We start from the raw sequence: 15441 nt of genomic DNA, 5'->3' as shown, positions 1-15441 counted from the left end.
GCTCCATTCCCACCCTCTTCTCGGCTAAGAGGCTATCTAATTACTTAAGTAATTATTAACACTTAGTGCAAAAGCAACCCGGGACCCGGGGCACACTGACTTCCGGAAGCAGTCGTTCGGGAAGAGGCTAGGACCCCTCCCCCTCAGACACAGCCAGAGCCCCCCACCCAGCTCAGCCCGGGGCTTCCTAGAGCCCAGCCAGGAACGAGGAGTCTCCAGACACCTGAAAGTCACCACGGCCCTGGTCCACTAGGCCACTGCCTCCCCCATCCCCAACACTAGCCTCAGCTTTCAAATACTGTTGTCTTAATGACTTAATTCTCAAAATCCAACCCCAAACTCCTTAGCTTGAGTGAAGAGGAGAGCTTACTTTCGGCCCTCCCGGCCACCAGCCAAAGAGTAATTAGCAATTAAGATGACAAAGTTTTACTCTCTAGGGCCAAGTAAGATAACTAATCAAATTGCCTTCAGACATTTGCAAAGGTCACCAGCTATAAAACAAAACAAAAAAATGTAATGTCAATGACAACAACTGTTATTTCTCCTCCGTGAACTGCGAGGCTTTCAAATTCTTTGCTTTTTATTTTATTTTCTGCCCCCTCCCCCTCCTCAATCTCCCCAAGTTCGAGTTAAACCTCCAAAATGGCTTAGGGAGCTTTGTAGAATATGAGAGAAAAGGATACCACACTCACTTTGTTTCTAAACTTTCTAGAAATCACTCAAGACTAGAGTGCCGGGGTTTAGCACTCAAAAAAAGAAAGCATTTCCACTTGAAATTCAACTCCATTTCCCCCCAATTACACTTGCTAAAATTCAGAGCTATTATGGTGCAGGGAGACTGAGAAAATATGCACAAGGAAAGAGGCAACAACTTTATGAACTTTGAAAAGACACTTTTCCTCCTGAGGTCTTGCAATCAATCGGAAAGCTCTCAAATTACTCAGACTAATTAGCTGGGAGATGATGTGATCAGATGAAGGAGAAAGCCAATGCTTTCATATTGATTTTTTTAACTCACCAAAAAAAAAAAATCGGGATTTGGATAGAAAAACAAAACAAAACAAAAAAGCAATCCACCTTTCCACCTCCAAACTTGTTGAAATGGCAACACCGGGTGCAGCTTTGTCAAAGACAAGGAAAAATACCCACCGAGCGCTGGGGGCTGGAGAACAGGGAAGACCCCAGCTTTCGCAGGGCGAGGGCGAAGGTTGGGGGAAGCCTGGGGAGCAGAGTTTTCAAGTTCCGAGCTCTGCGCTCAAGTTAGGGGCAAGAGCCTGGGGGCTTGCTGGAAGCTGACAATCCTTCCTCTTGCCTCTGAGCTCCCTCCGAGCGCGCGTTCGACCGCTTTGGCCTGGTGGCTTCCTTCCCGGCGCCCGCTCACTCGCTCTTTCTCTCTGCCTCCAGCGTGCGATTGCCTTGCGGGTGGACTCTGCTCCGGCTGGCGGCGGGCGCGGTGCCCCTCGGTGCTCGACAGCCAGCGGACTTCTGTACCCGGGCCGAGTGCAGCACAAAGCCGGAGGTCGGGCGAGCGCACCGCAGCGCGGCAAGCCGGCTCCCTCGCCGCTTCCTCGGCACGCCCGATCTCTGCGTGTTCGCGGGGCCCTCGGCTGGACAAAGCAGCCGGCGGCGGCTGGTTCCTGCAGCCGTTCTCGGGTCTGGGACACCGCAGAGCCTCTTCGTCCTCTCCCGCCGGCGGGGAGCATTTGGCGACGCTGGGGCCGGGAGCCCCGGCTGCTTCTGCGCCCCGAGCCTCGGCTGTTGCAGCGAGCTCAGCCCGCGCTGGCGCCGGGGGTGAGCCGGCCGCCCGCCCCGAACCCTGCGCCGCTCCCGCTCGCCGGCCGTCGCCCTCCGACGCGGGCTTTCGCTGGAAGTACAAAGTTTGGGCTCCTGCGTGGAAACTTCTCCGGCCCAACTCTCCCGGCGTAGCAGTGGGGGAGGGGACCGGCGAGAGGGGAGGAAGGAAGGGGGAGGACGGGGGAGACCTGCCTGAATATTGCAATTGAATGATGCGAGAAGAAAGCAGCGGACTCACCTTTATGAGGCATCCTTTCTCGTCAAAGCTCCTGTCAAGAGTTTTGTTTGGTTGGGGTTTTTTTTGGCTGTTGTTGCTGCTTAAAGACCACGGTTTGAAATGACGGTGTTTTTAAAGGAGTTGCTGGTAAGAGTTTTCTCCACGGATGCTTCTGGTTTGGTGTGTGAGAGCAATTCTCAGATCCCTGGAAAGGAGACAGAGATTGACAATAAAATGGGCTGTCAGCGGCTGGAGAACGAGAGATAAAGAGTGTGGGTGAGAGAAGTGGCTGCAGCCAGCACACCTATGCTGATTGGTGATGGCTCAAGTGTGTTAATGTGTGTGTGCCGGCGCCCGGCCTCGCCTCCACCGCTCCTCACTGGCCCATTAGCGAAGCCTGACCTCTGTCATCATCCTCCAGCAAAACACTTCCTCCTGCGCCTGAACCAGAGCGGGAAATGAGGCCGAGCCACGGTTCGCTTTTCAAACCCACTAATCACTCCGCAACATGCAAATGCACCGCTCGCTCCCACACAAAATATTGCTTTATGCAAAGCAGCGCCGGGGCCTCGCGCCAGCCGATTGGATGTTCCCTCTCCCCGCCTGGTGCAATTGGTCCGTTTGTTTGAATATGAATACACTTGTTTTCGGCTCCAGCGGTGGGTCCTGCTCCTCTCCCCGGCGCTGGGCCCCCGCGCCCAGGCTCTGGATCTGGCGCTCGCCGACATCTCTAGGCTCGGAGCGCTTCGGGAGTCAGCGCCGCCCGCACTGTGGCCGAGAACTTGAGGGGTCGAGTGAAGGCCGCTGGGCTGGGGGTCGCACCCGCCACCACCCTAAGCTGGGCGCGGGACTCCCAACTCAAGGGGGGAGCAAGTTTCTGCATCTCTGCGTAACCCTTTCGTGCCAACTCCAGCGCAGCATGGCCTGCCGCCCCGCCCCCGCTCTCGCTTCCCGCCCCTACCCCATCTCCTCCTGAGCTCTGCGACGCCGAGCACAGCAGTGGCCGCGCCCTAGCCCACCTGGCTGTGCAGTGAAGAAAAGGGACGTAAGCGGCATTGGGTCCCGGCAGCATCACTACGGCGGAGGCCGAGGCGAAGCTAGGCCGAGAGAAGGCCTCGGGGCTGGGAACTCGGCGAGGCCGGGCGGCCTTCCCAGTCCAGGCCTCCCGGGCCTGCCCATTCCCCCCCCGTCGCTCCCCCCCCCCCCCGGCCCTTTCTTCTGTTCTTTCTCCTTTCGGAAGCCGCGGTGCGCAGCGGAGCGGAGGCACAGCCGGGCTGGAGAGGCCCGAGCAAACACGCCACTTACTTTGTGTACAGAGGGTTCTTGTGAAAAGCCCTGAAGAGTCCTCACCAAACACTCACCAACTTCTCCCACGTGCCATTTGTTGACTAAGTGCGGCTGCTTTTCCAGGCTCCCGAGAGCAGGGGACGCCAGGGGGAGATAAGAGGGAGGAAGGTGACCAATGCTGGGAGAGATTCTGTGTGTGTGTGTGTGTGTGTGTGTGTGTCCTCGCCGGAGATGTCGGTGTGTGGGTGTGTGCCACCGGTTATCTGTGTGTGGTGCGTGTGTCTCGTCACCACGATTCCTTTTCCTGGGTCTGCTCAGTCCACGGAAGCAGCTCCCCTTCAGCTGTTGCCAGAAAACCGGGGAGGAAAGTAAGTAAATGGCTTTTCTCTTCTGACCACACACCAGAAGTCCATTTGTTGAATGCCGGACGATTAGGACACACCTCAGTACACTCCAAAGGCGCCCCTTGGCGCCCCGCAGTTAAGGTGACAAGGGAGGGAGCGGCTGCCTAGTCCCGTGAAGTCCCGAGCTCTATCGGACCTTGCACGCCGTGTCTCCGGGAAAGGGGAAGTTTGGGGATGGGGGACATACCCCAGGACCCAGCAAAGAATAGGGTTGGAACAGTTGGGGCAGGGAGGCTGAAACAGCTACCACCGGGTACACTTAACTCCTCTTGACTTATGGAAAGTGCCGAAAGTCAGAACTCATCAATAAAGTCTGTGCACCCTGAACTCGGTGCTGACCCACGGCGCGGTAGCCACCCCGGGACGCTGAGGCCGTGAGGACTGCAGGCTGCCTTGGGCTGCGGGCCTCGGATAGGCCTCATACTCTCGTCCCCTGCGGGGACCTGCTAACGCCACGACCAAGCAGCTTGGGCAGAGCTCAGGAAAAGCGGAGGCCTCCCCAGCTTGGGCCCAGGGTTGGGGCCTCACAACCCGCTCACCTCCTGGGCCTGGGAACCGCCATTCCCGCGGCCCACGAGCCCTCTGCGCCAGGAGAAAACAGGCCAGAAACCAAGCAGGTGGCGCCCGGCGCCGGGGTCAGCGGCCTCCTACGTGAGATTTCGTAGGACCGCGACTTTTCCCGGTCCCGGGACGTGGGACTGCGGACCAAGGTCCCAGACCAGCGAGAGTCTGCCTTCTCCTTCTCTCCCTTTTTACTTCTCAAACAAGCATTCAAGAAGCTTGAACTCAAGTCCCCTGGGCATAAGCGGAGGGGCTTGGGGGGAGGCCCAGATTCTGTCCGAACTGGAGGCGAATATCATTTTTACAACCTGTCAAATTAGCAACCGAGTGGATTAGCACCTTCTTAAACTTTGCCTCGGAAAGAAGCCGCCATAATCTGGTTGCTATTTCCCCCCTGGGCACTGGCTCTTTTAATGGGCTCCTTCTCCCACCCCCCAGTCCCATCTCACCTCGGAGAAAAGTTTTAACAACAAAAATCATAAGAAGCGAGGAGCCGGGTTTGAATGCCACTGACGTCATGGGTGGGGGTGTGGGTGGGGGCTCCGGGAAGGACTCTTGGAAACCCCTCTGCACAAACAAGAAACAAAAACGAGTTGGTTGCTTCCAGTGTGTCAATATATTTTGGAGGCGTAGCTCAGCCCTGAGGGAGGCAGAGTTTTCAAAGTTTAAGGGGAGGGATGGAGAGTGAGATTCCCTGTTCTTTCTGGGCTAGTTTCAAAGTGAGGGGGGGGTTCTGTTCTACGGTGTGGGGCGCCTCGCGCCCGCTGCCAAGTACGTGTTCTGGGGGCGACGCAGCTGGTTGTGGGTGCTGGGACGGAGGGGCAGCGCGCCAGGGGCAGAGGTGTGAGCAAAACTGAGACAGCTCGCAGGTCGCCATTTTAATTGTGGCTTCCAACACCACGGAGGCCCGCATGCTGCCCTCCAAGGCGGGGGCGGGGGATCGGCGGGATCGAGCCTTCCGTTTCTGTCTTGCCTTTTCCCGCCTCTCCCCAAGATGTTCCCCCCCACCCCCCGCCTTTTGGAGCCTGAAGAGGACAGCTCTTCGGCCTGGTCCCTCGGGGGCTGGGGTCATCCCACCCGGTAGGGGGAGGCTCTCTGTGCGGAGAAAGTCTCGCCGGGGGCTCGCAGCTCCCCAGAGCGCCGGCAGCCTCTGGCGGGTATTGGTTGGTAAATGTGAGATCAGGCAGCATCTCACCCCCAGCGGTCCCAGGCATTCGCCTGTGCCCACTCCCTAGATTTTCGGTCCGAAGGTGGCCTCTGGCAAGGCAAAAACGTGACCAGTTTTCGGGAGATGTGCTTTCGGCGCACGGCTTCGGAACCAAGGATCTTCCACCCGGTGTTGTGACACCTCTGAACTGCCACTTTCCCACCGCCAAGCAGAGGCGCAGTGCTGGCGCTCTGGGGAGGCTGGAGAAGAGCTTTCCTTTGAAGGAGGAAAGTCTCCGCAGACACCTGCGTCAATTTGCAGAGCCTCAAGCGGTTCTCTCTTTGCTGGCCCTGGGAAGCTGGCTTCCCTCGATAGCAGAGCTGATGAAAAGGGTCAAACGAGCACGAAAGGCAAAGGCACCCACCTCTGCCGCTCAGTTTGGGGTGCCTCCTCCACACGAGGCCTTTCCCCCCATCCTTTCCCTAGCAACCTGCAGATTTCTAGTTCAGCCCGCAGCCTCGCAGAGACCCGAGCGCCGGGAAGCAGAAGAGAACCGGGAGCCGGCCGGGTAGCGCCTGCAGGCTGTGGTCACGCTCGGCTGGGGAAAGCCGCGGTGCCCTCGCCTTACCTCCCGTCCTGCCAAATGGCAAGTAGGTTCCGTCCTCTTCCATTCACATTAGGAGGCAAGCGTCTCTCTTTCTCTACCTCTCACCCAAACACTTTTTAAAAAATCATTGTCCAATTGTGTTTCCTAGCCAAGAGATCCCGGGACTCCTCAGCCTTTGGTTCCCTAACTCTACATGCTGCTGTCCAGATGGGAATCAGGTTTAAAACTCCTGATGTGTGGGACATTTGCAATCAGTGGTACTCTGATTTTTGCAAACAGGGTTCCCAGGAAAAGTTTGCTTTCCATTTTTGTCAATGCGACGGTTCCCCAACTCTCTTTTCACTGTAACCTCCGCCCTCAAGAGTCAAGAGTTCAGCTTCAAACGAAAAGAAAGCCAAGGCCACCTCGGTTCCTTCTCGAGACCTAGAGATCCCTTCTCTAACAGCTGCCTATTTTAAAGGCCAGGGACCGAGTCTAGCATTTGTCCTGGCGTGGAGCAGGGAACACGCGGGCCGGGAACTAGGGGCTTTGCTGGGGGGTATGTGGCTGGGGGTGGGGGAGGGAGCAAATGTCATGGCTGGTTTGCGCGAGCAGCCAGGGAACCGGAGCTAAGCGTATCCTGACGGGCTCTTAAAATGACATTGATTGGGACAAGCTGTTCCCCACCCCAGTAAGAGTTAATCTGCCTGTTAATCAAGGCACTAAGGGGCTCAATGCGAGTTTTATTAGCGATTGGAGAATAGAGGCAGCAGTGAGGGATCAAAAGCCGGGATCCCACATATTTGTCAGCCTGGTCACCAAAAAAAAAAAAAAAAAAGTATTTTCAATTAGAGAACAATTCGGCGCTTTTCATCACTTCCTAACTCAGTCTCACAGATGGTGACTTACAAACCTGCCTAGCGGGGAAAACTGAAGCCTGGGGGGCAGCGGGGGCGAAAGGCGGGGGAGGAGCGGCAGGTTGGTTCGAGGAGTTCGGCCGGGAAAGTTTAAGAATCCTTAGCCTAGGCCCTTGAAGCCTCAGATTCCTCCCGAGATGAGACAATGAAAAATAAAACAACATATGACACCACCAATATCCATGGCATCCCTTCCTCCGGGTGAGCTCCCCACCGCTCAGGCCAGGCTCCGGCGCCGGGTGGTGTCTGGCCTCCGCGCGCGGCAGCCGGACCTGCCAGAAAGTTTGCGCAGCGAGAGGGACTCTCTTTCCATCTCTCCCGCGCTGCCCCCTTCCGCCCTGGAGGGGCGTTAAGCTCCCTCCGGTTTTCCTTTAAAATTCTAAAATAAATAAATAAGTAAACGCCAGGCCCTGGGGATATTTGAATAGTAGCTCGTTCAATAATTCAAATTACAAGAGAGGGTCCGAGGGAAAAAAAGACCAGCCAACCACATACGCCCTCCGATTAAGGAGGGCACGGGAGTGAGAAGGCGACAGAGGAGGTCCCCGGCTTGCTCTGGGCGCGGCGCAAAGACTCTGGTCAGAGGCAATTATGTCACTGCGTTTTCTCGCCGTGACAGCCCGAATAAACACAATCTCCAATAAACATCTCTAATGAGGGAGGAGGCCCGAGGATGGCTGGATTTGATTTATGACTAGAGGGGAAGGTCCACTTCCCACAGCTAAGTGGGCAACCTGATCGCCCCTCAACTCTGGAGAAAGGAACCCGAGGAGAGGACCCAGACTCAGGTAAGGTGCTCGGCCGGGTGGCCACTTCTCTCGTTCCCTTGCTTCCCGAGCGAGCTGGGCAGGGGGCGGCCACCGCTCGGAGTCGGGCAGTGGTCCCAAGCACCTGTCATAGGTGCCTGAGACACAAACGTCCTCCGAAGATGAACACCCAGAACGTCTAGAGAGGTGGCGCCAGGAGCAAAAGTGGGAATGAGGGGCGAGCTCCGGCCTGACCTAGAGGCCTCCCAACCTCCGGCGGGTGCTTCTGCGCAGGCGTTCCTGGCTGTTTGAGGCGAACCTTCTGCAACTTTCGCCCCGCAGAACCACGAGTGAGTCTAAGTATGGGGTCTTCCCTTCCCTGACCCGCGTTGGAGAAACTTCTGGAGCCCGGCTTGGGCCGTCTGGGGGCAGGAGAGTAGCGGGGCGCTGTTCTCCCCGGCACTCAGCGGCCCGGCCCCCTGGCGCTCACAGGCTTCCCACCGAGGCAGCCAGCGCAGTGCCGGCGGTAACCCGAGCCCGCGTTCTAGCTCAGTGAGAATCGCTAATTATTAGGTCTTGCGAAGTGAAGCTCAAATCACACGCTGGGGGCTTTACGCGCTGCCCAGCTCTGCCGGCAGCATTCTTTAGTCCTCCGCTCCTTTCTGAGAAACGAACTCCCATCTCTAGGACTTTGTTTCGGTCCGACCATCTACACTTTGCAACCGCCGGAAACTTTTGCTGCACTTCGCCGGGTCCGCGGCGGGGCGTTTCCACACGCTCCAGGCGCGGATGGGGACGTCTCCACGCGTGAATGTGGTGGATTGTGATTCGGCGTGTTCTAGGTGCAAACTGCATACCCCCCCTCCACCCCTGCATTTCTCACCGTAGCGAACCGCTTCTGCAGACAGTAGCAGATCCCGCTCTCCCTCTCCCCGCCCCCCTTAACCCGGCGCAGCACCCAACTGGAAGTCCACTCTGGGGACTGGAACATTTTGCTACTTTTGCAGAAAAACACTCTAGGCAAAGACAAGACGCCCCTCCTTCCCTATCTGATTCCGCCCTCTGTAACTCCCCTCCATCTTTTATGCCTCCTTTTAAAAGCAAAAATCAAGCCCCCGGGCTACTTGGGGCGGGTTTGGATTTGGGGGCACCAGTCGCGGGCAGCGGAGAGGCGGCGCGGGCCCGGAGCCGGGCGGGGGCCGGAGCCCGGGCGGTTACCTGGGAGCGGAGGGCGGGGAGGCAGGTGAGCCTGGCGGCGCCGGTTCCCACACTTCTCACCGCCGCTCGGCAGGGGAAGTGGCAGATCTGACAGCCGCGTTCTACGCGAGGACCTGCCCCAGAGTTTAAATGTCAATGATAAGAAAAGAGGGTGCTCAAGCAAGCGCTAACTTTCCTTAATATCCATGCCAGCGCGGTTCTCATTGGCTGCCCGACGCGCGTGACGTCATGGCGGCCAGAGTTGGGCTCAGCTCCGTGCCCACCAGCGCTCAGGCCCGGCGGGAGCCTCCTCCTCCCCACCCCGAATCCGGCCCGCTCCGAGCCCTGCGGTGGCCTGCCTGGGCCCAGCCCTTGGCTGCTCACGCCCAGCCCAACCCCAACCCGACCGCTCTTTCTTAGGGCGTTGAGTCACCCCAAAGAAACTCGTCCTACTAAGTACGTTCTTCCCTCCTGGAACGTGGGTCCCTCCTCTAGGCGAGCCAGCTACCTTTCTGGGTGCCCACCTAGCCCCCTCCTTCCACTCCCGAGGGAGTCACTTTATCAGAGACACACGAAGGTTACACCGGGGTTGAGAGGGTCCTCTAGAGGAAATCGTTTTCAAGAGGAGCTCAAGGAGCGATGGGTACCCTAAAACTGGCCTGTGGGCTTACAAGTCACCAGCTAGGCACAGACGGGGACTCCCGGGAAAGAACGAGCGATTGCTTCTCCTGGGTTAGGCCAAAATCCTCTCCAGGGCTGCTGGTTTCTTCTGAGGGGAGCCACAAACGGCACCTCCGCTGGCTTCTCGCGCCTCCTTGGGTTGAAAGGCTCCAGTCACGTAGAAAATGTAGGTGACTTTATTAATCTTTGACTTGGGGGGTTAACTATTGACTTTGTGGCCTAGAGGAGGAAAATAGGAAAGTCCCAAATTCTGAAGTAAAGATTCCCCTGCCCGGGGCCCAGCAAACCACAGAAATTGGGGCGGATGGGCAGGATACTGACCTGGTGGTCTGTGCTTGTTTTCTCCTTACACTCAATATGGATTGGGAGATACGCAACTTAATCGAGCCGGGCATCTTGGGATGGGGACCTAACTCGCGTTGTGATTCCCTGGTCTCTCTCTCCTCAACAGGGGAGGAGGCTTCTCAATGTCCATTCCCTTCGTTCTCAGCCTTCATCCGAGTCTCCAACTTGGAAGTGACAGAGGTCAGTCCGGGAGAGCCAGGGACGCTTGACGAGGTGGCAGGAGCGGAAGTGGTGGGGCGTGGATTGGCTTTGAAGCAGCTCGTGGGACGCCTAGCCCTGGTAGACCCGGGCGTGTGTTTCTTGAAGCTCGGAGGTTGGCGCCTAGGCGGCAGGAGGGCCCCAGGGCCAGTTCCTGTTCGCCTTGCTTGGGTGGGTGCGGCAAAAGGAGAGCGGAGCACAGATGGCGCACGAGAGGTCGAGAGGTTCCCGCTCCCGCCCCGGGCACACCTGGACAGGTGTGGGGCTTCGCAACCAGCCGGGAGGAGGCTCCAGGCAGTCTGCCTACTCGCTCCTCTCCACCGGGCCAGCCAGCTCCCTGACTTGATTTTTTTTTTTTTTTTTTTGGTCTCAGCCCTTCGAGGCCCTGAAGGCAGGGTAGAAGTGAAGAGGAGAATGGGAGAATAGGCAGAGTGGTCTAAGCGTGGAGATCTTACTTATTTACAACCGGTACCCACTATTTCTCCCCATCCCAAACCTCAGGTCTTCCAGTGTCAGGGGCCAGAAACATCCATCCTACCGCCCTCCACTCTAATCTGAGCCAGAACCCTGCTGTGGTCCTGTCTCTCCAAGCCCAGCACTGCCGGGGAGTGGTACTCAGAGAGGTGTTTGCTACGGTTTCTCCACCGCCACCGGCCTTCTCTAGTGACCTAGTTTCTTGGCAGGAGCCCTAGCTCTTCTCCAGGACCTGGTCCAGCTTTCGGCCCCAGATGTCCGAGGTCTCCCCCTCTCCAGGGTCTGCCAGTTTGGACTGCGTGTAGGCCCCGGGCCTGAGCAGGCCTCCCTAGCTCCGTAGTTTGTGGCAGCGGCTCTCTCCCCACCCGCACCCTCTGTCCCGAATGGAGGCCGCCGGGAAGTCTGCTCCGTGGTTGTTTGTCGTCCGAGCCATTAAATGTGTGCGGATCCCTGCAACCCGGCAGGGTGCTCAAGAGCGACGCTGGAAACGCCACGGCCCGGGCCTTCTTATCTGCCTGTCAATAAAGGGCGCGCTCGGGAGGCGCGGGAACGCCGGGCGGTGGAGGCGAGGCCTGGCCAGGCCCTTCCGCGCTCCGGGCCAACGCACGAGCCGCTCTCCATTTGCCCCGGGCACAGAAGGCTGGGCGGGAGGAAGCTCGCGCCGGGGTCGCCGCGGGGGAGGGTGCAAGTTCAGCTGCTGCCGAAGATTGGTCTCCGGGTAGCTGTGGACCCGGGAGCCTGCCACCGGCCTTCGGGGCGGCTGGGCCCGGTCCGGCCCTTAGTCGTGCTCAGCCTGCGAGGCCCGGCCTTGCCCCGCCTGGGCAAAGGCCGACTGTCTAGGCCGCATCTCCCGGCAGCGCGGGCGGCTCCGGGGCGTCCTCGACGACTTGTAACACGGATGCGGAGTGCAAGCGGAGGCGGGCTGCAGGTGGGGTGCGAAGGGCCAGAAACAGGAATCCCCGATGCCTAGGGCAGTCCCAAGCTCTGGTTATTCACAATGGCAGTGAGTGAGCTCGGCAGCCGCCGGGTCTGCGGGGGTTCCCTGGCCTAGGCCTGCCGGGAAGCCCAGAGCTTCCCCTGCAGCTCACCTAGGCGAGGTGGGCAATGGGGAAAGGGTGAGGGATCTGAGATAGGGGGTCGGAGTGGAGGAAGGGAAGGAGAAGAATGGTTCGAGAGCAAGGCTTGAATGGAAGGAGATAAGGGACGGGAAGATAGATCCGCCCTTGGCTTGAACTGTAGCTGATATATGTAGTTCTTGTCCAAAGTATGTTCTCTCTCTCTCTCTCTCTCTCTCTCTCTCTCTCTCTCTCTCTCTCTCTCTCTCTCTCTCTCTCTCTCTCTCCTTTATGCAAATAAAGCAGCTTCCAGACTGGAAGCCCCTCCTGCAGGATCTGTGCTACAGGGTGGGTGGGAATTGATTTAGTATTTGTCTTTTCACTGAGAATGGCTCTGGCCATTCTAGAAACAATTGAAAGTAAAAAATGGATTTTTCCACTTAAGTATTTTAATTTCATTTTACTAAGTCTGGACATAATCCATCCTGTTAACTTCTGTTTTTAAAATTATCCCTGGGAGGGTACTAATTTATAAAAGGGTTTAATACAAATCTTTCACATAAAACAATAACAGAAAAAGAGGGAAAAGTCCCTGACTAATTGAGAAAAATACTGTGAATTGCATCATTTCAAATAGCTGTACAAGACAGAAATCCATATATTAAATTTAACAGGCAGTGCATTTGGATCTCGCTCTTTCGTCCTTCTCCTTCACTTCCTTCTCCTTAAATGGCAAGCTTTTTAAAACAAGATTTTATTTTAAATAAAAACTGGAGGAATGTTTTGTGAATCTGAGCATTAAAAAAGGAAAATATTTAGCGAAGTTAGTATTTGCCATCTCTTCATTCAGGTCTAAAAGACTGCATAATGGCATGGTCATATGCAGTATTGTGGTATCTCTGCTGTTCAATTATTTTCCTGCTCTCATTGAAAGAAATATTTCAGTTACTCTCCTGTCCATTCTATCCCATCATAAAGTTTTCTTGGACATTTGGGAAAATCTCGGAATCCTTCCAGTATGCTTTCCCATTAAGAAAATCTTGATTACAATAAATTCGAGAAAACTGCTTTTCCTTTCCTTCTCAATATTTTCATGTGAAGTCAGTCAGTCTGTGGCACCCTGTTTGATTTCTTTCTCTCCCTTGCCTGGGTGGGGACAGAGACATTAGCTGAATTCCCTAAGGGTGATTGGATGCAATTCTCTGAAAGTAGACAGGCACGTCCTGGATGTTAGAAATTCACTTTTTCTCAACGTGACAAGGCAGCCTTCGATCTACAATTGTATTTGAATGGGCAATGAGCGGAAAGATCTCTCATCATTAAGCCTGCTTCTACTTTAGCAAAATAAGGAGAGCCTCATTTGCACACAAATGCGCATAAAACTGGGATTCCCTGCAACTCTTTAATAAAAAGAGATGGCTGCGTAATTTAAACTGGAGGTGAGAAGGCAGAGTGAGAGAGAGAGAGATGGGGGTTTCAAAGGCATCCCCCTTCCTTCCCCCCAAAGGACCATGTGATTGAGTTGACTTTTTTTTACTTTAAATCTTAAATAAGATGTGAGTTGTAACAAGAGGATTGGCACTTACTCTGTGACCCTTATAATTGGATTAAATATAGACTGAGACATACAAAAACACACCAAGATTGACACCTGCCAACTGGACTTCATTATGATTGATTGTGATGCTTCGTGCTGGCAACAATAATGAAATAAATTGTACGGATAAAACAGCACATTTGTCATTTCCGTGCCATGAGTGAGGAAGTCAACGAGTTAGGCAAGCTGTTAGCTGACAGGCGCAAGCGGGAGGCAAGCTAAAGAGATAAATAAGGATTCCAGGCATTGACAGGACAAATTATAACTTGTCACAACCTTTTTAAATTCAGAAGTTTTCAATTAACATATATATTGCTGTTACATATAAGATAAGGGGGGGGCCCCACCCCGACCTAAACACAAGGATGCTCAGGGACACGCCTCACCTCGCCAACAGCTTGGGCACCCAGGCCTCTTCCTCTTGGTTCTCAGGTGAGCTCTGGAGTGCACCCAACAGCCACGAGTGCCCCGCCAGTCCACAGACGCTCTGGGCCTCGGTAAGGTGGGTGAAGGCGTGTTAAGCTAAGGGGTGGCTCCTCCTTTTGTTTAGAAGCACAAATTGTGGGTCCAGTAGCCTTTCTTCACAGAAGCAGAGCTCCCAGCCCAAGCGAGAGCCTGAGCAAGGCCTGGACCCAAGTCTGGCAGGCCCAGTGATGCTCTTTTTGCCTCCCCTCCATTGCCACATAGGGAGTAAAAGGTAGAAAGGACAGGTGCCCCCCTTTAAGCCTCCAAAGTCTCTCCATCAGGAGGAAATCTGAGCCCTTGGCCATGGAGTCCATGTCATGAGTCCAGGCCTCGGTTGCTGAATGCTGGTGTGGCCCTTCTCCCCTTATTGCCTGGCCCAGTGCGACTCTGGAGGAGGCCACAAAACCAGCTCTTTTTGTCCCACCCAGGAAAAGGGACTACTTTTCCCTATTCATCCCTTGATTTTTGTATACAGTCTCAGGGGCGCTGCATTGGTCTTTGGGTGGGGATGAGCCCACTGGCGGGTCACTGGGTGCCCTGAGGCCAAAGTAGGGTGAGTGAGACTTGAGGAGGAGCAAGGCTCTGAATTACCTGGCAGGGGCTACAAGTGAGAGGCAGCAGTGGGATTTCTGATGGAGACTCCTTCCTGTCTGTGGACGGAGACTAATGTGGGTAACATTTGACAAGAGTCAGAGAAGGGTATAGGGGAGTGTAAACTCCTTAACTGTCTCCACCCCAAAGGACGCTGACTTCTCAGTTTTAAAGCTTATTCTCTACCCCAAGCTAGAATCTGGACCTTGCAGTATCTCTTCATATTTCCAGAACCTTTCTGCACGTGTGTCCTAGCCTCCCATCAAATGCCAGCTGGAACTTCGCAAAGTTAGGGGTGGGAAACGAGCGTCCCTAGGTCTGAGGCTGCTGGGCCAGAAGCACCGCCTGGATAGGAGTGTAGGGTACAGAACCGGGACTTGTCCTCGTCCAGCTGGGGAGTGCTAGTCTGCTGGAAGCAGGGCAGGTCCAGTTCCAGGCAGGCTGGGGAGGCGAGGATCCGGGAAGATACCCCACTTCTTCTCGAAGCTTTGGTCCACTTCTGCGGCTTGCGCTCTGCTCCTGCTGGAGTCTCGCTACTGGCGCCCTCATCCTGGTTCTGGTAAGAAGAGCCCAGCCTTCCTGTCAAGGCTACAACCTGTCACCACAAACACTCAAAAGAGTGTCAACCCCAACCTTCCGGTGCCTGCCACCAAATTAAACCCCGAGAAGCTCTGAATCTTTCCAAAGACAGAGCCCCGGAAGAAGGGGAGGGACGAAAAGGGAGGCAAAAAGCAAGTTACTTAGAATTAGTTGGAAGCAGCCGCATTTCCCCAGCGACTGCAGCCATCAACATTATAATCTCAAACGCCGTTTTTTATGTAACACTATTGTTAGTAAATCAACTCCTCAGGTCCTCTGAGACGCTGACCCCTGGCAATTCAGTGAAAGTGTAATTATCTCCCCGAATCTTGGACAGATTTAAGAGATTACATTTCAACTAAATCTATATCAATGCTAATTCCCTCTCCCCTCCCTCCCCAGCCTGCAGGTGCTAGGCACGGGAAATGGCGTCAGGCCTCGGCACAGCGCTTCACAAAGAGGAGAGGGCTTGCTGCGTACAGGGCCAAAAGAAATGAAGCCCCACATAAAATTACACCTATTTTTTTTTTTGCTACAAAACCTGGTCTTATATAGTAAAGTTAAACAAAGCAGCTATGCTAAATTAGCGTTACATAAAGG

General features: G+C 55.3%; 1 protein-coding gene across 6 annotated transcripts in view; it reads right to left on the bottom strand.

Annotated features, from left to right (window-relative positions):
- PAX6 (paired box 6) overlaps positions 1-9017 on the bottom strand; it is a 28930-nt gene extending 19913 nt beyond the window's left edge. For 2 of the 6 annotated variants that reach the window (XM_081062424.1, XM_081062426.1), the window contains exons 1-2: positions 2316-2523; positions 2033-2216 (exon numbers count right to left, since the gene is read on the bottom strand). The gene's annotated coding sequence lies outside the window, so the exon portion shown is untranslated. Of the gene's footprint in view, positions 1-2032; positions 2217-2315; positions 2533-3372; positions 3564-8877 lie in introns of those variants that run through there. The other 4 variants (XM_081062428.1, XM_081062427.1, XM_081062425.1 and 1 more) reach the window with 4 other exon arrangements.
- Positions 9018-15441: the final 6424 nt, after the last annotated feature.

The sequence above is a fragment of the Rhinolophus hipposideros genome, assembly GCF_964194185.1.
Source record: "Rhinolophus hipposideros genome assembly, chromosome: 10".
Classification (NCBI taxonomy): Eukaryota; Metazoa; Chordata; class Mammalia; order Chiroptera; family Rhinolophidae; genus Rhinolophus; species Rhinolophus hipposideros.
This window is presented reverse-complemented; position numbering and strand designations above follow the sequence as displayed.